General features: G+C 38.7%; 1 protein-coding gene across 6 annotated transcripts in view; it reads left to right on the forward strand.

Moving 5' to 3' along the window:
* Positions 1 to 25,357, forward strand: part of ANO4 (anoctamin 4) — a 469,407-nt gene that overhangs the window by 320,203 nt on the left and 123,847 nt on the right. The window lies entirely within an intron of this gene.

The raw sequence follows: 25,357 nt of genomic DNA on the forward strand, positions 1-25,357 counted from the left end.
CCAAGTTCACCTACCAAGGAGTGCGGTTTCAATACCAAGGAGAGCAGCAGAATTCCAGAGGAGGAGAAAGCCAAGCACGGAACTCATGGCTTTTTTCCTGTGATTTTTTTTAGTCTTGCAGTTAATTTAATTTTTTCTTTTTCATTTTTTTTTTTTTTCTAGCCTTCGGGTAAAATTTTTTTTTTTTTAACTGTTACCTTTTTATTTTTTAACGATTTTTTACTAGTTTATCTAATATATATATATTTTTTTTACATTTTTCTTAGGTGTTTTCTTTTTTTAAAAAAAATTCTTTTCTTTTTTTTTTTTTTTTTTTTTTTTTTTTTTTTTTCTTTTTTCTTTTTTCTTTCTTCCTTTTTGAACCTCTTTTTATCCCCTTTCTCCCCACTCACGATTTTGGATCTCTTCTAATTTGGCTAAAGCATATTTTCCTGGGGTTGTTGCCACCCTTTTAGTATTTTACTTGCCCCTTCATTTACTCTTCTCTGGACAAAATGACAAGACGTAAAAATTCACCACAAAAAAAAGAACAAGAGGCAGTACCGAAGGCTAGGGACCTAATCAATACAGACATCGGTAATATGTCAGATCTAGAGTTCAGAATGACAATTCTCAAGGTTCTAGCCGGGCTCGAAAAAGGCATGGAAGATATTAGAGAAACCCTCTCGAGAGATATAAAAGCCCTTTCTGGAGAAATAAAAGAACTAAAATCTAACCAAGTTGAAATCAAAAAATCTATTAATGAGGTGCAATCAAAAATGGAGGCTCTCACTGCTAGGATAAATGAGGCAGAAGAAAGAATTAGTGATATAGAAGACCAAATGACAGAGAATAAAGAAGCTGATCAAAAGAGGGACAAACAGCTACTGGACCACGAGGGGAGAATTCGAGAAATAAGTGACACCATAAGACGAAACAACATTAGAATAATTGGGATTCCAGAAGAAGAAGAAAGTGAGAGGGGAGCAGAAGGTATACTGGAGAGAATTATTGGGGAGAATTTCCCCAATATGGCAAAGGGAACAAGCATCAAAATTCAGGAGGTTCAGAGAATGCCCCTCAAAATAAATAAGAATAGGCCCACACCCCGTCACATAATAGTAAAATTTACAAGTCTCAATGACAAAGAGAAAATCCTGAAAGCAGCCCGGGAAAAGAAGTCTGTAACATACAATGGTAAAAATATTAGATTGGCAGCTGACTTATCCACAGAGACCTGGCAGGCCAGAAAGAGCTGGCATGATATTTTCAGAGCACTAAACGAGAAAAACATGCAGCCAAGAATACTATATCCAGCTAGGCTATCATTGAAAATAGAAGGAGAGATTAAAAGCTTCCAGGACAAACAACAACTGAAAGAATTTGCAAATACCAAACCAGCTCTACAGGAAATATTGAAAGGGGTCCTCTAAGCAAAGAGAGAGCCTACAAGTGGTAGATCAGAAAGGAACAGAGACCATATACAGTAACAGTCACCTTACAGGCAATACAATGGCACTAAATTCATATCTCTCAATAGTTACCCTGAATGTGAATGGGCTAAATGCCCCTGTCAAAAGACACAGGGTATCAGAATGGATAAAAAAACAAAACCCATCTATATGTTGCCTCCAAGAAACACATTTTAAGCCCGAAGACACCTCCAGATTTAAAGTGAGGGGGTGGAAAAGAATTTACCATGCTAATGGACATCAGAAGAAAGCAGGAGTGGCAATCCTTATATCAGATCAATTAGATTTTAAGCCAAAGACTGTAATAAGAGATGAGGAAGGACACTATATCATACTCAAAGGGTCTGTCCAACAAGAAGATTTAACAATTTTAAATATCTATGCCCCCAACGTGGGAGCAGCCAACTATATAAACCAATTAATAACAAAATCAAAGAAACACATAAACAACAATACAATAATAGTAGGGGACTTTAACATTCCCCTCACTGAAATGGACAGGTCATCCAAGCAAAAGATCAGCAAGGAAATAAAGGCCTTAAATGACACACTGGACCAGATGGACATCACAGATATATTCAGAATATTTCATCCCAAAGCAACAGAATACACATTCTTCTCTGGTGCACATGGAACATTCTCCAGAATAGATCACATCCTCGGTCCTAAATCAGGACTCAACCGGTATCAAAAGATTGGGATCATTCCCTGCATATTTTCAGACCACAATGCTCTAAAGCTAGAACTCAACCACAAAAGGAAGTTTGGAAAGAACCCAAATACATGGAGACTAAACAGTATCCTTCTAAAGAATGAATGGGTCAACCGGGAAATTAAAGAAGAATTGAAAAAAATCATGGAAACAAATGATAATGAAAATACAACGGTTCAAAATCTGTGGGACACAACAAAGGCAGTCCTGAGAGGAAAATATATAGCGGTACAAGCCTTTCTCAAGAAACAAGAAAGGTCTCAGGTACACAACCTAACCCTACACCTAAAGGAGGTGGAGAAAGAACAAGAAAGAAACCCTAAGCCCAGCAGGAGAAGAGAAATCATAAAGATCAGAGCAGAAATCAATGAAATAGAAACCAAAAAAACAATAGAACAAATCAACGAAACTAGGAGCTGGTTCTTTGAAAGAATTAATAAAATTGATAAACCCCTGGCCCGACTTATCAAAAAGAAAAGAGAAAGGACCCAAATAAATAAAATCATGAATGAAAGAGGAGAGATCACAACTAACACCAAGGAAATACAAACTATTATAAGAACATACTATGAGCAACTCTACTCCAACAAATTTGACAATCTGGAAGAAATGGATGCATTCCTAGAAACATATAAACTACCACAACTGAACCATGAAGAAATAGAAAGCCTGAACAGACCCATAACCAGTAAGGAGATTGAAACAGTCATTAAAAATCTCCAAACAAACAAAAGCCCAGGGCCAGACGGCTTCCCGGGGGAATTCTACCAAACATTTAAAGAAGAACTAATTCCTATTCTCCTGAAACTGTTCCAAAAAATAGAAATGGAAGGAAAACTTCCAAACTCATTTTATGAGGCCAGCATCACCTTGATCCCAAAACCAGACAAGGATCCCACCAAAAAAGAGAGCTATAGACCGATATCCTTGATGAACACAGATGCGAAAATACTCAACAAAATACTAGCCAATCGGATTCAACAGTACATTAAAAAGATTATTCACCACGACCAAGTGGGATTTATTCCAGGGCTGCAAGGTTGGTTCAACATCCGCAAATCAGTCAATGTGATACAACACATCAATAAAAGTAAGAACAAGAACCATATGATACTCTCAATAGATGCTGAAAAAGCATTTGACAAAGTACAACATCCCTTCCTGATCAAAACTCTTCAAAGTGTAGGGATAGAGGGCACATACCTCAATATCATCAAAGCCATCTATGAAAAACCCACCGCAAATATCATTCTCAATGGAGAAAAACTGAAAGCTTTTCCGCTAAGGTCAGGAACACGGCAGGGATGTCCATTATCACCACTGCTATTCAACATCGTACTAGAGGTCCTAGCCTCAGCAATCAGACAACAAAAGGAAATTAAAGGCATCCAAATCGGCAAAGAAGAAGTCAAATTATCACTCTTCGCAGATGATATGATACTATATGTGGAAAACCCAAAAGACTCCACTCCAAAACTGCTAGAACTTATACAGGAATTCAGTAAAGTGTCAGGATATAAAATCAATGCACAGAAATCAGTTGCATTTCTCTACACCAACAGCAAGACAGAAGAAAGAGATATTAAGGAGTCAATCCCATTTACAATTGCATCCAAAACCATAAGATACCTAGGAATAAACCTAACCAAAGAGACACAGAATCTATACTCAGAAAACTATAAAGTACTCATGAAAGAAATTGAGGAAGACACAAAGAAATGGAAAAATGTTCCATGCTCCTGGATTGGAAGAATAAATATTGTGAAAATGTCTATGCTACCTAAAGCAATCTACACATTTAATGCAATTCCTATCAAAGTACCATCCATCTTTTTCAAAGAAATGGAACAAATAATTCTAAAATTTATATGGAACCAGAAAAGACCTCGAATAGCCAAAGGGATATTGAAAAAGAAAGCCAACGTTGGTGGCATCACAATTCCGGACTTCAAGCTCTATTACAAAGCTGTCATCGTCAAGACAGCATGGTACTGGCACAAAAACAGACACATAGATCAATGGAACAGAATAGAGAGCCCAGAAATAGACCCTCAACTCTATGGTCAACTAATCTTCGACAAAGCAGGAAAGAATGTCCAATGGAAAAAAGACAGCCTTTTCAATAAATGGTGCTGGGAAAATTGGACAGCCACATGCAGAAAAATGAAATTGGACCATTTCCTTACACCACACACAAAAATAGACTCAAAATGGATGAAGGACCTCAATGTACGAAAGGAATCCATCAAAATCCTTGAGGAGAACACGGGCAGCAACCTCTTCGACCTCTGCCGCAGCAACATCTTCCTAGGAACAACGCCAAAGGCAAGGGAAGCAAGGGAAAAAATGAACTACTGGGATTTCATCAAGATCAAAAGCTTTTGCACAGCAAAGGAAACAGTTAACAAAATCAAAAGACAACTGACAGAATGGGAGAAGATATTTGCGAACGACATATCAGATAAAGGACTAGTGTCCAGAATCTATAAAGAACTTAGCAAACTCAACACCCAAAGAACAAATAATCCAATCAAGAAATGGGCAGAAGACATGAACAGACATTTCTGCAAAGAAGACATCCAGATGGCGAACAGACACATGAAAAAGTGCTCCATATCACTCGGCATCAGGGAAATACAAATCAAAACCACAATGAGATATCACCTCACACCAGTCAGAATGGCTAAAATCAACAAGTCAGGAAATGACAGATGCTGGCGAGGATGCGGAGAAAGGGGAACCCTCCTACACTGTTGGTGGGAATGCAAGCTGGTGCAGCCACTCTGGAAAACAGCATGGAGGTTCCTCAAAATGTTGAAAATAGAACTGCCCTATGACCCAGCAATTGCACTATTGGGTATTTACCCTAAAGATACAAATGTAGTGATCCAAAGGGACACATGCACCCGAATGTTTATAGCAGCAATGTCCACAATAGCCAAACTATGGAAAGAACCTAGATGTCCATCAACAGATGAATGGATCAAGAAGATGTGGTATATATACACAATGGAATACTATGCAGCCATCAAAAGAAATGAAATCTTGCCATTTGCAACAACATGGATGGAACTAGAGCGTATCATGCTTAGCGAAATAAGTCAAGCAGAGAAAGACAACTATCATATGATCTCCCTGATATGAGGAAGTGGTGATGCAACATGGAGGCTTAAGTGGGTAGAAGAATAAATGAAACAAGATGGGATTGGGAGGGAGACAAACCATAAGTGACTCTTAATCTCACAAAACAAACTGAGGGTTGCCGGGGGGAGGGGGTTGGGGAGAAGGGGGTGGGATTATGGACATTGGGGAGGGTATGTGATTTGGTGAGTGCTGTGAAGTGTGTAAACCTGGTGATTCACAGACCTGGGGATAAAAATATATGTATATAAAAAATATATGTTTATAAAAAATAAAAAATTAAAAAAAAAAAAAAAAAAAAAAAAAGAAGGTGAGGAGGGGAATGGAGAGGGGAGTTCAAGATAAGGGAACAGCCCTAATCTATGAGCACATGTGGTTGAAAGTAAGATCTTTGTGGATGGAGAGGAAATGATGAGACTGGCAATAGGGATGAATTAGAAGGGAAAGAGGCTTGGCTTTTACAAAGAGAAGCTAGCTATGGTCTAATTTAACTATTGAAAATATCATTGCAACTCTTTGAAGAACAGACTGTAGGAAGCAAAAGTAGAAACGGGAACTAGTTAGGAGGCAACTGCAGACATCCCAGTGAGAGATGATGTATTTATTTATATATGTATATGTATTTTCACATTTCTACTTTTTAAAAGTTTGTAGTAACAATGGATATCACATATAACTCAATATCAACCCATTTCCTTGCAAAGCTTATTTATGCACAAAACATTTTAGCTAGTGTCCTGTGAATGTATGAAGTAGACATTATACAAAGACCTCTTAAGATGACTTTTGCTTATATGCCTTTCTCCACCCACTAGACTGTGAGCTACTGAGGGCCAGAAGTTCCTGCCTGGCAGCAAGTGACACCCAGGGTATGATTATGATCATAAGACTTAACAGAACAGGAAAGAGCACAGCAGAGTTGGCACTGTTGCCACTGTGGGAAGACAGAGCCAGGACTCCAGAGTCTGGTTCTCTCATTTTAAACCTGGAACATCCATATGAAAAGTTGAAAACCATAGTCAATTAGTCAGTTGTGATCTCCATGTTCTACTTTAATTTACCCTTGACTTGTTGACTTATTTTTGGTCTCATTTTTACTAATAGACTATCTTCCCTATCCAGTTTTATGGCATTAAATTCCATTCTCAGGGCTAATGCCTGACCCCAAGACACTTAACTCCTACATCATACATTTTAATGCATATGTCATGTGCATGCGGGGAATGTCAAGTGTGTATATCAGAAGACAACTTGATGTGGAATTGGCTTACATGCTTTTTTCTCCCCTTCCAGACCATGGTCTAGGGAATAACAAAACAACACAGCTCTTTGTGCCCAAGAAAGAACTGACCACGGAAATCTTGGTGCTCGGATCCGTGAGGGCTGATAAGGACAGAAGAAAGTTGCTGAACAGTTGTTAGTGGGAGGTTCTTTGGAAACTCTCCTTGATTTCCTTCTGAATAAACCAGCAATGGCAATGAACCATGGACAGCAGTAATCAGTCAGTTCACTACCTAGCAGCTGTCTTCAAGTAGTGGTCACAAAAATTGTAATGATAAAAAGTGGTAGTAGCCACCATTTTTCTGTTATTGTATTCCAGAGTTGTGAAATAGACACATTACAACTCTGAGGGTACAGGTGTATGATGAAGGTCAAAGAGACTGAGTGGCTTGCTCATAGTCACTCTAATCAATGGCAAATTAGCCAACAGAAGTGTGTATTCTCCACAGTGCTGACACCTCAGGTGTGTGCCACATGGGCAGAGCCAAAGAACAGTTTACTTTTCAGCTGCATTACACTAGCATGAACAGGTGCACATAAATATACCTGATTACCTTTGGAATTAGTTAAAGCATTTGAGGTGGGAGAAACAGACAAATAAAATGGTAAAATATAAGTAAATATTCTGAACTAAGGGGAATATCATTTCTTCACGGGGGAAAAAAAGGGCTTAGATTTGCAACCTTCAGTGGCCTATCTGTAAGGGTTGATAAATGACCCAGCAAATTGGGCTTTAAGCATAGTAGGTAGAGCAGAGGGAGAAACACAGTTAAGCACATATTTCTGATTGCCCGAGAGGAAGAAAACCAACCGCTTAGTGAAGCAGGACTTTTCTTAGCATTTTCCAACCATTTTTCAAGAAATAAAATTCTTGTATAGAGAAAGGAGGGAGAGTTGTGAATAAAGCAGTCAACAATTTCCTTAGCAACCTACTTAGAGCAAACATCTTGTAGGGCTTTTCCACGGGCTGTTTTTTGTAGGTCCCTCAGCATGGTTCTGGAGAATTAATTGCTTGAGGCTCTAACATTTTGGAGGAGTTTAGATATCAGCAAAATACTGCAGTATATTCTAAACTAACCTCATGCAAATTGTTTTTGCCTGAACTACATTCTGCAAGAATTATAGCTGCAAATTGATTAAAAAGCAAATAAGCTCATGTTCCACTTCAATGTATATTTGTATTTGAGAAACAAAAGCAAACCTGTGGGTACACATTTTTATAAATCATTGTGCAATACCATTTGGCCATTTTACATGGTATCACCCAAACTGGATTTACACATTGTTTATCAGCCATAATTGTATGGGAGCCTAAGAGCCCTATCTCACAGAAAGCTCTCCTGCTCTAGCCATCTATGGGTCCCAAAGCTTTCAGCATTAGGGTCAGTCATTCATTGGAGCATTGTAGTTCCAGAAGGCCCCCTCAAAACTCAGACAATTTCAGAGAAAGTAATTCAATACAACAGTAGGGATTCTGTTGAATAGTAGGTCTGTGAATAAGGTATAATCATTATCCCTATATTTATAGAGGAGGAGACACAGAGAGAGTGAATACCTTGCCCAAGGAAACATGGTAAGTAGTGGGACTTGGATTCTAAGGTAAGGCACTCTGGCTCCAGTCTTAGCCTATATATTGATTCTCTATGGCTGCTATAAAAAACCACCACAAATTTCGTGGCTTAACACAACACAAATATACTAGGTTAGAAGTCTGCCGTGGGTTTCACCAGGCTAAAATCAAGGTGTGGCAACCTGCCTTCTATTTTAAAGGCTCCAGGGGAAAACCCATTTCTTAGTCCTCTCCAGCTTCTGGAAGCTTCTGCATTCTTGGCTCTGGGCCCCTCCCTTCAACTGCAAAGCCAGTGACGGTGGTTGAGTTCTTCTCACATCACATCATTTCACTCTGACCCGGCTTCTGTCATCTCACCTCCTTCTCTGACTCTTCTTCCTTCCTCTTCCATTTTTAAGGACACCTGTGAATACCTGGGACCTGCCTGAATGGTCCAGGATAATCTCCTTACTTTGAATTCAGTTGAGAAGTAACATACTTCTATCTGAAATAATTCTTTTTTTGCCATAGAGCTTAAAATAGTCATAGGTTCTAGGGATTAGGATGTTGACATTGTTTTGTCTAGCACAACTATATAAACTGACCAATCTGCATAACCCCAAGGGTCCAGAACAGAAGACAGGTAAATTTGGGCAGAAGGAAAATAAAGAAGGAAGAAAGCATTGTGGCAATAGGATTTAGGGACATTAAATGAAATGACTTGTGCAAAATATTTAGTCCAGTACCTGGCCCTTAGAAAACACTCAATAGTTAGTAGATATGTTTGGGAATGATGATGAACCACGAGTACAATGAAAATTCTTAGGATAATCTCTGAAAAGTTGCAGTTAGTACATAAAGGGCAAGTTATATAGTGAATAAAGGACAAAGACTAATTTTTGCAAAGTTAAATATCTGACGTGAACTGGAGTAGCATTCCTTTCAATCTAAATGTTTTTTTTTAATATTGTAGATATGTTATGGACTGAAATTTATGTCCCTTCCAATTCATATGTTATATCTAAGCCCTACTTTGATAGTATTAGGAGGTGAGTCCTTTAGGAGGTGATTAGGCCATGATGCTGGAGCGCTCATGAAAGGGATTAGTGCCTTAAAGAAGAGACCAGAGAGCTAGCTTACTGTCTGTCAACCATAGGAGAATACAACCAGGAGTCTGCAACCAGCAGAGAGGACCCTCACCAGATCTTGACCACACCATGATCTCAGATTTCCAATCTCCTGGAAATAAATTTCAGTTGTTGAGAAGACACCTCCCAGTCTATGGTAATATTTTATAGCTGCCCAAACTGACTAAATGCAGGATACACTGCCATTTCACATTTATTAGTAATATATGTACATTTGTTTTCTAACTCCTATTAACATGCTAGGCTGAAACTACAGATTCTTCCAGTATGTGCCTTTTTTTTTTTTTTTCCTGTTTGGAATTTTTCTGGTGTTTTCATCAATCTGAAATCTTTAGAGAGTCCTTCAGGCAAAGAGATACTGATATTGATTTAGATAGGATTAATGTTCTTTTCGTGCCCCTATGACTTACAGCAGGTCTCACAACACATGTTTTATTGCAATCACTTATTTGGCATTAGGATCCTCAATATGCATGTTGTTTTTATTGATCCATAAAGTCAGGGGAACCCTATCTCTGTCCTGGAAAGTTTTATACTGAGTTGAAAAATGAAACAAGCTGCACAGCCTGAGATTTAAGTTTTTGAAGATGACGTGGCTTCTTTTAAGTAGGACATAACTTAATGAGTTCAGTTTAAGAGTCAAAAGATGCACCTAATCTTGTGGGAAAATATAACTTTGGGTGTCTGGAGACCCGGTAGTTAGTTAGCTATGTTCTTTTAGTATCTGTAGGACCAACTATGAATAAGCCACTGAGAAGGTTGTTTTTTTGTTTTTGTTTTTTTGTTTTTGCCATTTATCCATCTGTAAATAGTTTTTTTCATTTGCTAACTCATTCATTCAACAATACATTTTTACCGAAGTATAATTAGCATACAGTGTTAGATTAGTTTCAGGTGTACAACATACTGATTCAACAATTCTATACATTACTCAGTTTTCACTATGGTAAGGGTAGTCACCATCTGTCACCATATAACATGATTACAATCTTGTTGACTATATTCCCCATGTACTTTTCATCTCTGTGACTTATTTATTTTATAACTGGAAGTTTGTACCTCATAGTCCCCTTTAATTATTTCATACATTCCCCCAGCCCTTCCCCTATGGCAACAACCAATTCATTCTCTATACTTAAAGGTCTGTTTTTTGGATTGTTTCTTTGTTAATTCGTTTGTTGTGGTTTTTTTGTAGATTCCACATATAAGAGGAGTCATGTGGTATTTGGCTTTGTCTGACTTATTTTATTTAACATAATACCCTCTAAGTCCATCCATGTTGTCACAAATGGCGAGGTTTCGTTCTTTTTTATGGCTGAGTAATATTCCTGTGTGTGTGTGTGTGTGTGTGTGTGTGTGTGTGTGTGTAGCAACTCTACTCATCTATGGATGAACATGAGTTGCTTCTGTATCTTGGCTATTGTAAATAATGCTGCAATAAACATAGGGGTACATATATCTTTTTGAACTAGTGTCTTTGTTTTCTCTGGATAAATATCTAGCAGTGGAATTACTTGATCATATGGTATTTCTATTTTTAATTTTTTGAGGAAACTTCATACTGTTTTCTACATTTTTACCAAGAGTACATGAAGGTTCCTTTTTCTCCATATAAACCTCTCCAACACTTGTTTGGCTTTTTTTTTTTTTTTTTTTTTTTTTTTTTTTTGTCATTTTGATTCTAGCCATTCTGGCTGGTGTAACATGATATTTCATTGTAGTTTTGATTTACATTTCTCTGATGATGGGTGATGCTGAGTACTCTCAGATGTGTCTTTTGACTATTTGTATATCTTCTCAGGAAGAATGTCTGTTCAGGTCCTTTGCCCATTTTATTTTATTTTTAAGATTTTATTAATTTATTAATGAGAGACAGAGAGAGAGGCAGAGGGAGAGGCAGTGGCAGGCTCCCCACTAAGCAGGGAGCCCAATGCAGGACTCGATCCCAGGACCCCAGGATCATAACCTGAGCCAAAGGCAGACACTTAACCAGCTGAGCCACCCAGGCACCCTCTTTGCCCACTTTAAGATCAGATTAGTTGGAGGTGTTTTTTTATTTGTTTGTTTGTTTGTTTGTTTGATTTTGGTTTGGGTTTCTTGTTTGTTTTTTGGTGTCAAGTTGTATCAGTTCTGTATATATTTTAAGATACTAACCCCTTATTGGATGTATCTTCTTCCATTCAGTAGATTGTCTTTTTATTTTGTTGATAGTTCCTTTGCTGTGCAAAAGCTTTTTATTTAGGTGTAGTCCCAATTGTTTATTTGTGAACTTGTTTCTCTTGCCCAAGGAGGGATATCTAGTAAAATGTTGCTAAGGCTGATATATAAGGTATTAATGCCTGTGTTCTCTTCTAGGATTTTTATGATCTCAGGTGTCACATTTAGGTCTTTAGTCTTTAGTCTTTAGTCCATTTCGTTCTCCTTTCTCAAGATTGGTTTGGATATTCAAGGTCTTTTGTGGTTCCATACAAATTTGAGTATTATTTGTTCTAGCTCTATGAAAAATGGTGTTTGTATTTTGATATGAATTGCATCAAGTCTGTAGATTGTTTTGGTTAGTATAGACATTTTAACAATATTAATTCTTCCAGTCCATTAGCATGGAATATCTCCATTTGTTGGTGTCATGTTCAATTTCTTTCATCAGTTTATTCAAAAATACTTTTAGTGTATTGTATGCCAAGTATTATACTGTAGTAGAGAGTGTCATTTTGTGGTCATATATATATTTATATATGTGAACATATTTTTTAATTTAAATTTTTAACTTGAGCATATTAAATGTGATGAGAAAGATATTATATAACTCATAAAATGGTAGAAAGACAATTTAAAGCATTCATAGGAAAAGGGAAGTTTTGCCAAATATATGTAAAATAAAATAAACAAGGGTTAACAAAAAGGGAAGCAAAGGGATGAGGACTGCATTGTGGATGGATTGCATGTTGAATAATCGTACTGTGCATTACGTCATCTGGACCAATGGTCAGAAGGAACAAGGGAGATCAGTGGGGGAATTCTGTGCCGCCCATTCTCCATTCATTGTCTTATCTGACCTTTGCAATAACCCTGCAACATAATTTCATTATCCTTACTTTATAAAAGATAGAACCCAGGCTCAGAGAAGTTAAGTACTTTACCCAAGGCTACACAGTAACAAGCAGACTTTGGGGTTAGAACCCAAATCTGCCTGATTTTAAATCCATGCTCTTTCTAAAATACCACAGCTAACATTCACCACTCACTCGATATCAGGTTACTCATGAGACTAGTAGTATTATTATATCCATTTAGAAATAGAGAAATGGAACAGAGAGGGTTAGCCTATTATCTGAGTTACAGAGCTAGCAGAAGCAGGAAATCCTCCTGAACAATGAGATTCCGTGAGCTCACTCTTAACCTACACTGTTAGCATACTCAAACCCAGGCTTTCATATTTATCTTCGCTAGGATTTGGGGATGAAAGACAATAGATTTATCTCTTTTAAACTTACACTCTTGAATCTAAGGGAAGGGCTGTCGTGATTCTAACAATTGTAAGGCTTGGGGCAAGAGTACAAATGAAGCTTATAGACCATATATCTAAATAATTAAAAGTAATACATCATTTTTAACAAGTACAACAGTTTCTTTTAAACTACCTTGACAAATACATCTGCACAAAGACCTGAAATTCTAAGTTCTCAGAATTCTTAGAAATCTGTTTCATTGGTGGGGTGTGGGGAGAAGGATTTCCCCCGACCCTCCTTTTCTCTTCCCATCCCTAGCTCTGTCTCACACTGAGGGGCCTCAGGCTCATGTATGTGAACACCCAGACCCCCTGTCCAGGTGCCATCCATTTCCCCTGCAAACATCTTGGCTACCTAGTAAGCATAGAACTGTCTTTAGGAGGTAGGCCTTAGAGGCCCACAAAGACCAGAAGTGGCCTTGGTGATTTGGGGAAAGGCTCCAGGTGGGCACAGTCTCTTGGCTTTGCCAATACTCTACCCCATGGGAAGAAATATATCTGGGGAGGCTGATTTATGAGTCCTCTAAAATCCAGAGTCTGGACAGGGTACCTCTTACATCTGAGAATGGCACTGGTGGGGGAATTCAGGAGTTAAACCTGTGGCCTTTGTGAATCGTACTTTATTCAAATGATTGCTAATTCAGAACCATGTCTTAGAAATATCTTTATCCTTGAAAACAAATTTGATTCTTCTCATTTTCCACTTCTCTCACCCCCAGTATGACACCCACAATATCAATTTTGTATTTTTCACTCCTGATTAATGGTATCACCACTGCATGTTGACCAAACTTGACACTACCCTCTTCCTCATTGTCTACCATCACCGCTTAGCTCCTCCTTTCTGACCTCATTGCCACTGCCTTAGTCAAACTGGCCACCAGCTCTTACATGAAAAATTGTAAGTCTGCTGAACTCCTTCCTATTTCCCAACTCCCTTATCCACCACATCCATGTAGCTGGAGCAGATGCAAGGCTCCTACTCATAGCTCACATAGCACCTTTGCACCATTAGTCCACCCTTCCTCTAAGAATTCACAGCCCACAGATTGACAAGCAGAGTATCTTGGTTTTCCACCCTTCCTTATCCCTTAGCCAGGCACTCTTCCTCATCTCTTAGCAGTAAATAAAATGCACTGCCACATGTGGTAGCATTGCTTTCTTAACAGCTTTCAAAGATAACCTAAGCCCTTTGGGATCAAGTTCAAACTCCTAAGGACATGGCACACAAAGCTGTTTTCTCCCCTCCTCCCAGTCTCCGAGGGTGGATATGCCGAAAGTTCTTACCACACAACACTGGAGGCTACCCTGTGACTCCTGTTACGTGTTCCTAAGGTGTGCTCTTCACTCTCACTATCTAGTGAAAGCCTGTTCTTCCCTCAGACGTTGTCATCTTTGTGAAACCCATTGTATCTCATGCAGATGGTGTTAGACTTCTGGGCCCATTAGCCTTTGTAAATACTGTGATTACAGGAATGATTATATTGTACCACAATTATTTGTTTCCATATCTTGCATAAAGCACAATTGAGCAGCCAAAAGTAATTAGAAGGGATTTCCAGTTTTCACTCGAGTTTCTCAAAGGACACAAAACAGCCAAGTACACGGTCTCAGCAACCGCTTGTTATCCTTTCTTCTTCCTTCACTCCCTTACTGCCTCTGACACAAATTTCTTTCCTCCACTGAAGCCTTCACAGCCTTTCACTCCTCTCCTCCCCATAAGCCTTTGTTACTGGGACTGGCATAGCTTTTCCACAAGGAAGAAAAAAAAATCCACCCTCTTCAGGACAGAGTAAATTAACTCATAAATTACAGGATTGCCTTTGTTGGTTTAGAGACGGTGCCAGTCAGATTATGCTAGGTTCTGCTACAGTAACATCCCTCAAACCCCAATGTCTTATTCAAGGCATCTTAATTATTTCTTGCTCACATAATATGTTAGCTATGGGCCAGCTGAGGCTCTGCATTACATGTTTTTTTTTCTTATGAGATATTGGCTGAAGATGGAACCTATACCTAGGACATACCTTCTCATGGCAGAGGGAAAAAGTAATGGTAGAGCCACACATTGGCTCTTAAAATTTCTGCTCAGATGTGCCGTAATCATTTCTGTTCATATTCCATTGACCAAAACACGTCTTAGGGCCAAGCATGGAAATGGGATGGGAAATGGTACTTCTCCCCAAGAAGAGGAACCACAAGTCCATGATAATGGGTAGGGATATGTAATCTTCACAAAGAAAAGCAGCAAATTGGGAATAATAAAGGATTGTGCCTAGGAATACCTTATGTTAATATTATTTTGTTCTGTCACATTTATATAGCACATTAGTCTGTAGCTCTACTAAGGTTCAGATGATCTCTTACACTGTTTTTGCTTTGTTTTGAACATCCTCCATATTTTTAGGAAAGAAAGTTCCCATACAAGTAAGCAAAGACAGACAGATAAGAGAAAAGCTCTGTAGGGTAGAAACCAGACTTGGAATTAAAATACTTCAAAATTCAAATTCAGAAAGCATTGTGATATTGCAGGTGATATTCTTATCAAATTAACGAGCAGGATAGGTAGATGGTTGTTTATGTTGTGTATGATTTCAAAGAGAGAGAAAGCCTTTTCCCTGAAGGGTGTTTCTCTTTCTAGCTCCCTGGACCTCTCAGGTCCCACTCAGGAAAACTGAAACCCAGCAGTTTTTTCAGCATGGAGGTTAATGCTGGGAATCCAGAAAATAAGGGTCAGAGAACTAATATGTCATAAAAGGAGCACTGAGTCCACACAGTTATTAACTGCAGGAGGTGTGGGAAGAAGCTACTGCCCCTAGGGCTAGGGTGTCTGAGGGAAGAAATTGATTTTATTAGAACCTTCAAGCTGGAACTGACCCCCATACCTCTGAGGAGGAAATGCTACCCTGCTGGTTGTGGGTTGTGGGACAATGTGGTGGGTCTAGTCTGGGGTGTTTTGTTTGTTTGTTTGGTTGGTTGGTTGGTTGGTTGGTTGTTTTAAGATGGAAATTGGAACCAACTGCCACTTTGAGATTGAAGAATCACTGCTGGATCAATGTTGTCAGGACACTAAGCAAACATGAAAGACCAGATCCTTTCACCTGCTGTTGTTCCCCTTCCAGTCCCCCTCTAGTGCCCCCAAGCAGCAGAACCTATCAGAGAGCCAGCCACAGGGAGAGCTGTATTTGGCAGAGTCCTTGTTCCAGCATACAGAAGAGGGTAGAGAAGAGGGAGCTAAGACAGTAGCATCCATGATGGTACAACTGATTAACAATGTGAACTTTAATCCTTTGGCTAAAGTCATCTGCATTTAAAATAAATGTCCCTGGGCAAGATGGAAGTTTTAATGTATTCATTCATAACCTATTATGAGTAAGCTCATCAGCTTGTTTCTAAAGATTTAAAAATAAAGAAGAGGAGGGGTGCCTGGGTGGCTCAGTTGGTTGAGTCTGCCTTCGGCTCAGGTCAATAATCTCAGGGTCCTGGGATCCAGACCCGCATTAGGCTCCCTGCTCATTGGGGTGCCTGCTTCTCCCTCCCCTCTCCCTCCGACCCTCACTCCTGCTCACTTGCCCCCTCACCCTCTCTCAAATAAATCTTTACAAAAAAAATAAAGAAGAGGAGGAAAGAAGAGCTAAGACAGAGTGCTTTGGCTGGAGCAGGGATAAATGAAAGATCTCACTAAGATGGAAGAGCGGGGAAAATGTCAAAAAAGAAAAAAGACCAGGGAATTATGGAGAATAAATTTTTACCAACTTCCAAGTTTTGTGGATGCTTGGCAGGGTTTCTAGGTCTTTGCTGACCACAGCAATATAGATGAACCTCAAGAAAGTAGATCTATCTGTTCCTTTGGTCAGCACACAGTCCTACTTAGCTCCAGTAAAGGAATATAAAAATAAGACCCATGACCAAGACCAGACTAAGACAGTAGCCACGGATGAGTCACTGAATGATCAATTTATGCAGTGATAATTGCCTCAGTAAATCAGGCAAAACCTTACTATTGACTCAATTACAGTAGCACCCTAATTAGTAGAGAGCTGAGGCCTGGGTTATTCTAAATTGGATTTTTCTGCTCTGAGGATTAATTGGGAAATCACTAGGTTTCCAAACTTGTTTTTTTATAGATTTTTAAAAAATGATTTCCTCTTCATTCTGGCTCACTTTTGAATGGGAAATAATAGTGGTCTCTACTAAATGTAAATGCTGCTGTGCTTTCATGTTTTCATCCTGCCTATTTATTCCGGTTTAGTCAGCATCAAGCACCTGTTTTGTGACAGGCATCGTGCAGGGCTGGACAAGGATGAATGAATCAGAGTGTCTGTCCTTAAGGCTTAGTGGCTGAGCTCTCATGGGCTCTGGAGTCTGTGAGACCTGGGCCCCCAATCCCAGCACTGCAACTCACAAGCTGTGTGGTTCTGAGCATCAGTTTCTTTATCTCTAAATTGGGATTCATAATAACACCCATGTATTGTGAAAATCAGCACAGTATATCAATGGCCATGGTAAATGTTCAGTAAATTTGCCTATCAGTAATACACATACCTGGTATATGAATAGATAATTTTGCTATATGTATGTTCTACATATATTGATTTTCTCAGTCCATTGCTAAAGATGGAGATAATTTAGGACTGGTCTGAGTTGTTAGCAAGTACAAGATAATGCTTTTTTCTCTCATCCTCTTTTCTCCTCTTCCCTTTTCTTGCCTTTTCTTCCCCTTTTCTTGCCTGCAATCTTTTGGGTTTATGAGAAGTATTTCCATCTAGACTTGAGACAGCTTCTTCCTCCAGAACTAGAGAAAATTAATTTCTTTTGTTTAAGCCACCCAATCTGTGGTACTTTCTTATAGCAGCTGTAGTACAAATATTTATTGTTTCTCTCTTCTTGATCATTTGAGCATAAGTACTTTTCCCTCAGAATTTTGAAGGTCTTGCTCCTTTCATTCCAAAACTCAGTATTGCTACTTGGGACTTCAAAAATATTCCAATTCTTAGTTCTATTATAATGTGAGTTTGTATGGTTTTCTCTTTGTCCCCAGTGTTCTGAAATAATCACAGTAACATATCTTGAGGTGGCTCTGTGTTCATTTGTTTTAATGAATCATCAGTGGACCCTTTCATCTTGAATACTCTTTTTCAGTTCAGGGAAATATTCTTGAATAATTTCTGAATTCTCTTTCTGAATTTACCCGTTTTCTTTCTTTTTAGAATTCCTAGCTGATCCTCTCATATCTGTCTTTTCTCTCCTTTTTTGTTCATCTGTAAATTTTTGCTCTAGGAGATTTTTCTCAACTTATTTTCTGGAAAATTTTAACTTATTTTCAAATGCTTCTATTAAGTTTTTAAATTATGCTATAATTTTGTTTTAATTTACAAGGGCTATTTTGACTTTCATAATGTTCTGGTTTTTAAAAGTCATATTTTGAGCTTTTTCCACCATTATAATATCTTAACTTTCTGAGCATAATGATTTTTTTTAATGTTTCATCACTCCACATAGCCTAATATCCTCTAACATGTTTCTGTTTATTTTTTACTATCTTTATTATTCTCTATCTTTCGTTAATGAATTTCTTCAGATACCCAGTGATCTTTGACTGACTGTCCATGTGGAAGAATAGGAGATGTAAAACTTGAGTACAGTTTCAGAGTAATGGGTGAGGTTATCAACTGATAGTTTTGTTCTAGGGAAATGGATGGGGGTGGGTGGGGAGTTCATTTTGGAGTCTCCAATCTCTCTGTCTTCAGATCTTTCATCTTACGCTGGTCAGATTCCCCAGAGAAGTCTCTGCCAGTGTCCTGCCTAGAAAGTCAAAACTTGGCTGCCAATGTTTTGGAGCCTAAGTGGATGGAGACAGGAATCTCAGCTTCCAGGATGCAAACATCCAGTTGGTCCTCCCAATTTTCACTATGGTTCCCCTACTCCTACCCATGTCTGAGGTTTTAAAGTTCAGGGGCTGTATTATTACCCTATGCAAAAAAAAAAAAAAAAAAAAAAAAAAAAAAAAAAAAATTCTTCACAAAAAAACCCCAAAAACCAAAGAACAAAACACAACTCTCCAGGCTTCTGTGTTAAAGTACAGGTGAAGATTTCGGGATCTAACTTCTTCCTAAGCAGCTTTCAACCAGTACTTATTTCAGCATCCCCTTCACCCGACTTCTAGAGGCCACTGATGCCCTGTTCTAAAATTTTGTGAGATATTATAGTATAAATATGATTGCTTTTGGTCTTGCACAGAGCTGGTTTGGGAATCTGCTAAGTCTGTTACTACCTGTTCGTCTGCTTCTCACATTCTAACAATTTTTTGCTGTTGCTTTCTGCTCTTTGTTCCTTGAGGGTTTATACCTGTATGTCAACACATGCAGCCCTGCATTGGGCACCCTGCTCATGGAATCCGCTTCTCACTCCCCCTCTGCCTTTCCCCCTGCTTGTGTGCTCTCTTTCTCTCTCAAATAAATAAAATCTTAAAAAAAGAAAAAAATAAGCATACACACACACACACACACACACGCAAACATGACTGTTATTTTCATGGGGTTTTGAGAGCCAAATTAAATATAAGTGTTTAATTTCCCATCTTTATCTGGAAGTCTCAAGAGCAAGTATTTCTTAATTTGTATTTAAGGTTTAAATAGAAAAGACTATGCCATGAAGTAGAATTAGAAATGACCAATGGAACAAGAAACATGTTTCACTTTGCCTTATATTTCAGCAGTTTGTCACCTTAATCCTATGAAGAGGCTTTAAAATCTTTACCAAAGGGTAAGAACTCTGAATATTACATGTATTATATATTTGGTCTGATAGTCATCTCATCCTTTTAGTCATAACAACCATACTTAACATAAGAAGCTAGTTATTGCACTACGGTGCCTGAAAACCAAAAAAAAACCTCTCAAAATAGTCCTTGTCACATAAAACTTAATTGGTTACTTTGTTCCTACTTAGATTTTCATTAATTTGAGGACATAATTTAAGTGACAGTTAACTGTATCACCTCTGCTTCTCCTTGTTAAAAAATAAATCTCTATTTAAAAGTCTAATTGAGAAAGTTTTCTGAAATATTTTCAAAGCATTAGCTTTCACTTTTCTTTGAAATAATATAATTCTAACCATCAGAAAAGACTGGCATATTTATAGGTCATCTATTGCTACATAACAATCTATCACAAAATTTAACTTAAAATATATCTTATTTGCTCATGATTTTTTTATTTCAGCAGCTCTGCTGCTTAAGCTGGCCAGTTCTTCCACTGGTTTCATGTGGAGTCAGTAAGTGGTTGCAATCACTCTACAGAGGAAGGTGGGCAGACAATGAACATGTAGATACATATCTCCCATCACCACCACCAAAAAAAGTTCAGAGAGTAAAACATAGGAAAAACAATAAGGTAATGAGAGAGAAAGAGAGACTTGAGGGACAGGTGAGTAACTATCCTGGCTAAGGTATTAAAGGTGACATTTAAATTGAGACCCAAATGTTGGAAAGAAACAGTTGAACAAAAATCTAGGTGTTGTATGAACAAAAGCCCTGGACAGTGTCAAGCTGGGATTTTTCAGGGCAGAAGAAAAGACAATGTTTCTGGTTTATAATGAGCAAGAGGAGGAGGAGAAGAGATAAATGCATTGGTGTAGGCAAGACCAGACCATGTAGCAGGAGCATGTGGACCATGGAAAGGAATATAGGTTTTATTCTAAATCCATGGGAAGTTGGTGAAGAGTTTTAAGCAGAAGAGGGATGAGATTTAACTTGTTTTAAAAGATCCTTGCTGGGGAGGGTATGTGCTTTGGTGAGTGCTGTGAAGTGTGTAAACCTGGTGATTCACAGACCTGTACCCCTGGGGATAAAAATATATGTTTATAAAAAATAAAAAATTAAAAAAAATAAATAAAATAAAAGATCCTTGCTATGTAGAGAATGAACTGATGGAAGAAAGTGAAATTGGAATAGTTGGGAAATTATTATAGTGATCTTGGAAACAACTTCAAAGGAAAGTGGGTAATAAAGATCAGATTCAAGATAACATTTGTGAAGAGGAGCTCAAAGAATTTGATTGCATATTGAAATGAGAGAAAGAGAGGATAGAGGTTGCATCTAAGTTTATGACTTGAGAATTTGATGTGTCACATGCTATTTTTTTTAAGATGGAAAAGGTGAGGGGGGAAGCAGATTTTTACCTTACAAGGGTATAGATCAAGAATTCTGTCTAAAACATGTTTGGTTTGAGTTGCCCAGTCATCTACCAACTAGGTTTGATGATCTGTCTCAGTACTTTATAGTCTCACTTTGTGATCCCTGTCCTTGGGCAACTAACACACCATAACCCTCATTTCCTGACAAGTTACTGTGTCCCAAAGAAACTCATTGGCTTCCCCAAAGCCACACAACTAACATGAAGAGGAAGACTTGAACCCAAGACCTGTACACAGTCTTTTAGAGCATTTTCACCCTTACTCATTCTCCTGCTCCAGTTTTGTAGGCAAAGGGAGATGCAGCATAAGGATCCCATTATTGAGGATTTGCCCACATGCTCAAGTTATCATTCACATTCGAGGCAATTGTCCATCTTCTAGCCATATGTGGCCTTTATATTTTAATTTTAATCAGTTAAAATTAAGTAAAATTTTATTTTCTCATTTGTGCTATCCCCATTATAAATGTTCAGTAGCTACATGTGACTAGTGGCTTCCATATTGGATAGCATAGATAAAGAATATTTTCACTATCTCAGAAATTCTTACTCAATAACACTGGACTCTAGGTCATTTGTACTAAATGTGAAGAAAGTGTAGTCATATCTTAATATGCCTAAAAGGAAAGTTTAAAAAAAAAAAGAGCTTATATTTGTTTAAAAGTAACACATTTAATGATAAGCTGATTTTTTACCTAGCTCTAATGAACACCTTTCCCCAATTCACACCCTCAAATGTTTGGGTGTTTCTCATTTTATCTAATAAGAATAGATGCTCCTCTGAGGAGAGAAACTAGATCGGTTCCACCTTTGCATTATCCTCCTTCAAAATACATACATGCATAACACCCACATTCCTTTGTACCCACTGCCCACCTCTTGTTCCACAGAACAAGCAGAACATTTACAGAATGTTTACAGCCAGCCTATCACAGAACTTGACAACACTGCTGTGGGTGGTTGGCTATGGCAGAACATATAACTGAGTGCAAATAACCACAGCCTCAGAGAGTCTGTAGCTAAAACATCATTTCATCACATATTCTCTTCCAATTTTTCCCCTTCGTCCTATGGAGGAGATCAGGAGGCTCACCAAGTGAAAACTGAGGGCTGCTGACCTCCAGAGAAGGCAGGAGAGTAGAGACCCTAGAGGGGAGTCTATAGGAACTTCAGGCTCGGGTTTGCCCGTTACTTGGTGACAAGTCAGCAGGGTCTTCCTCATGGGGCAAGATGAAAGCATCCAGAAAGTGCCATTCACACACACATGCATACAGGCAGGCATGTGCTCTCAGCAGTTCCTTTTACAAATGAATGGGAAAATTTGGAACTGACAGATGGGTTTTGAATCCTTCCTCAATTGTGTGACTTTGGGCATATTATATAACTGCTCCAAAGGGTCGAATAAGGAGACGTATGTGCAGAGCTTCAATCACAAAATTATTCCTCTGCCAATTCAGTGTATTCCTCTCCTTATCCTCTAGGGTGGAGAGAACAAACCTAGAACAGAAATTGCATTTTCTCTTTAAAATTTTCATGTTTTTTTTTTTTTCTTAAAAGATTTTATTTATTTATTTGACAGACAGAGATCACAAGTAGGCAGAGACAGGCAGAGAGAGAGAGAGAGGGAGGGAGACAGGCTCCCTGCTGAGCAGAGAGCCCGATGTGGCCCTCGATCCCAGGACCCTGAGATCACAACCAGAGCCGAAGGCAGAGGCTTTAACCCTGAGCCACCCAGGTGCCCCTTTCATGTTTTTTTATAGGTAGTACTTAATGTATGATAAAAATTTCCTAAATGTGTCAGTGAAGTTTCCTTCCTTTCCAGCCACCTAGTTCTCCCCAGAAGCAGTTAGTATTTCTGGATGTCTGTATGTCCTTTCTGTAGCCACCTGTGCATGTGCAGACAAATAAATACATCATTATATTTATATGTACTTCCTTATATGTGTATGTTTTTCTCTTTGATACAGATAGCCATGAGGCACCTGGGTGGCTCAGTTGGTTAATCATCTGCTGTTCCCCCAGGTCATGACCCTGGGGTCCTGGGATTGAGCCCCAAGTCTGACTCCCTGCTCAGTGGGGAGTCTGCTTCTCCTTTTGCCCTTCTCCTGCTTGTGTACTTTCTCTCTCTCTCTCAAGTAAATAAATAAAATCTTTTAAAAAAAAAATAGCTATCTATTTTGAACCTTTTTTCCTCTGTAGTATCTGGAAGATTTTCTTATATCTACACTGAACACCCTTAATCTCTTTACAGATGCAGAGTATTTCATTGTCGAATTGTACTATAATTTGTCTTTACTCTCACTGGTGAATTACTTAAGTCATTTTTAGAACTTTGCTATTATAAGCCATGCCATAATTTTATTATCTGTCATTTTGCACATGGATAAATATACTTGTAGAATAAATTTCTTTTTTTTAAGATTTTATTTATTTATTTGTCAGAGATCACAAGTAGGCAGAGAGGCAGGCAGAGAGAGAGAGGAGGAAGCAGGCTCCCCGCTGATCAGAAAGCCTGATGCGGGGCTCGATCCCAGGACCCTGAGATCATGACCCGAGCCCAAGGCAGAGGCTTTAACCCACTGAGCCACCCAGGCGCCCCTGTAGAATAAATTTCTAAAATAATTGCTGGTCAGAAGATATGTATATATGTATATTATAGCATAGTTATTAATATTATTATAAACACATATTTATATGTAATATATAATTTTGTTGGACTTGGCTAAATGACCATTATAGAATTTGTACTAGTTTGCTGATGTGCCATTAATGTATGAAAGCAGAGTTTCTAAGCCAGTACAGAGCACTGACACCTCAGAGACTGAGCCTCAAGTCTTTTTTTTTTTTTTTTACCATTTAATTTTATTTCTTTTCAGTGTAACAGAATTCATTGTTTATGCACCACACCCAGTGCTCCATGCAATACGTGCCTTCCATAATACCCACTACCAGACTCCCCCAACCTCCACTCCCCAGCCCTTCAATTTCCTCAGATTGTTTTTCAGAGTCCATAGTCTCTCATGGTGCATCTCCCCTCCAATTTCCCTCAACTCCCTTTTCCTCTCCATCTCCCCTTGTCTTCCATGTTATTTGTTACGCTCCACAAATAAGTGAAACCATATGATAATTGATTCTCTCTGCTTGACTTATTTCACTCAGCATAATCTCTTCCAGTCCCGTCCATGTTGATACAAAAGTTGGGTATTCATCCTTTCTGATGGAGGCATAATACTCCATAGTGTATATGGACCACATCTTCCTTATCCATTCGTCTGTTGAAGGGCATCTTGGTTCTTTCCACAGTTTGGCGACTGTGGCCATTGCTGCTATAAACATTGGGATACAGATGGCCCTTCTTTTCACTGCATCTGTATCTTTGGGGTAAAGACCCAATAGTGCAATTGCAGGGTCATAGGGAAGCTCTATTTTTAATTTCTTAAGGAATCTCCACACTGTTCTCTAAATTGGCTGCACCAACTTGCATTCCCACCAACAGTGTAAGAGGGTTCCCCTTTCTCCACATCCTCTCCAACACATGTTGTTTCTTGTCTTGCTAATTTTGGCCATTCTAACTGGTGTAAGGTGGTATCTCAATATGGTTTTAATTTGAATCTCCCTGATGTGAGCCCCCAAGTCTTATGTTTGCCAGAACAGCCCAGCTTACATGGTGCTTATGTGTGTGCATGCACATGTGTATGTGAATCATTTGAAGAAGGTTGTTTTGGCTAAGTGGCTAAGGAAAGCTTGAGAACAACAATGTCAAGAGTCATCACTGTGCCTTCTCTTAGCCCTTCAGTTTGAAAGAGAAAATGAAATTGTTCCATACCCAGTACGAAAATCCTTTGGCAATTCTCTCCTTTGTGGAGAGAATGGTTCAGGTGGTAGCTGAAAAGATGAAATGGGTAGAAATATTTCCCAGAAGAATTTGATGCCAAGGTATAACGAGACGATATTTAGTCACATAACCCCAGTGTTAGCAGGTGTTCTCCAGAAGGTCGGTTCATTTGAGCCAATTGTAAGGTCTGATCATGAGCCAAGACCTGTGCTAGAATACAGAAATGAGCATGGCTGGTCCCTGCCCTCAAGAAGCTCATCCAGAGAAGTCAAGTATGTAGGCAGACAGTTTCTATATGATGTCATAGAAACAACAACAATGATGACAGCTAACTCTGAGAGCTTATTAAAATCAGACAGTGGGGCTCTGCAATGCTTGTCATCTCGCCTGATTCTTCCAAACAAAAATGCTATGAAAGTAATTACAGTGTTATCCCCATTTCACAAATGAGGAAACCAAGATCTAGGGAAGTAGAGGGACAGTCCAATACCCATAGTAAGTGACAAAACTAGGGTCTATTCTGTGGACTGTCTCACT

The sequence above is a fragment of the Mustela lutreola genome, chromosome 8, assembly GCF_030435805.1.
Source record: "Mustela lutreola isolate mMusLut2 chromosome 8, mMusLut2.pri, whole genome shotgun sequence".
NCBI lineage: Eukaryota > Metazoa > Chordata > Mammalia > Carnivora > Mustelidae > Mustela > Mustela lutreola.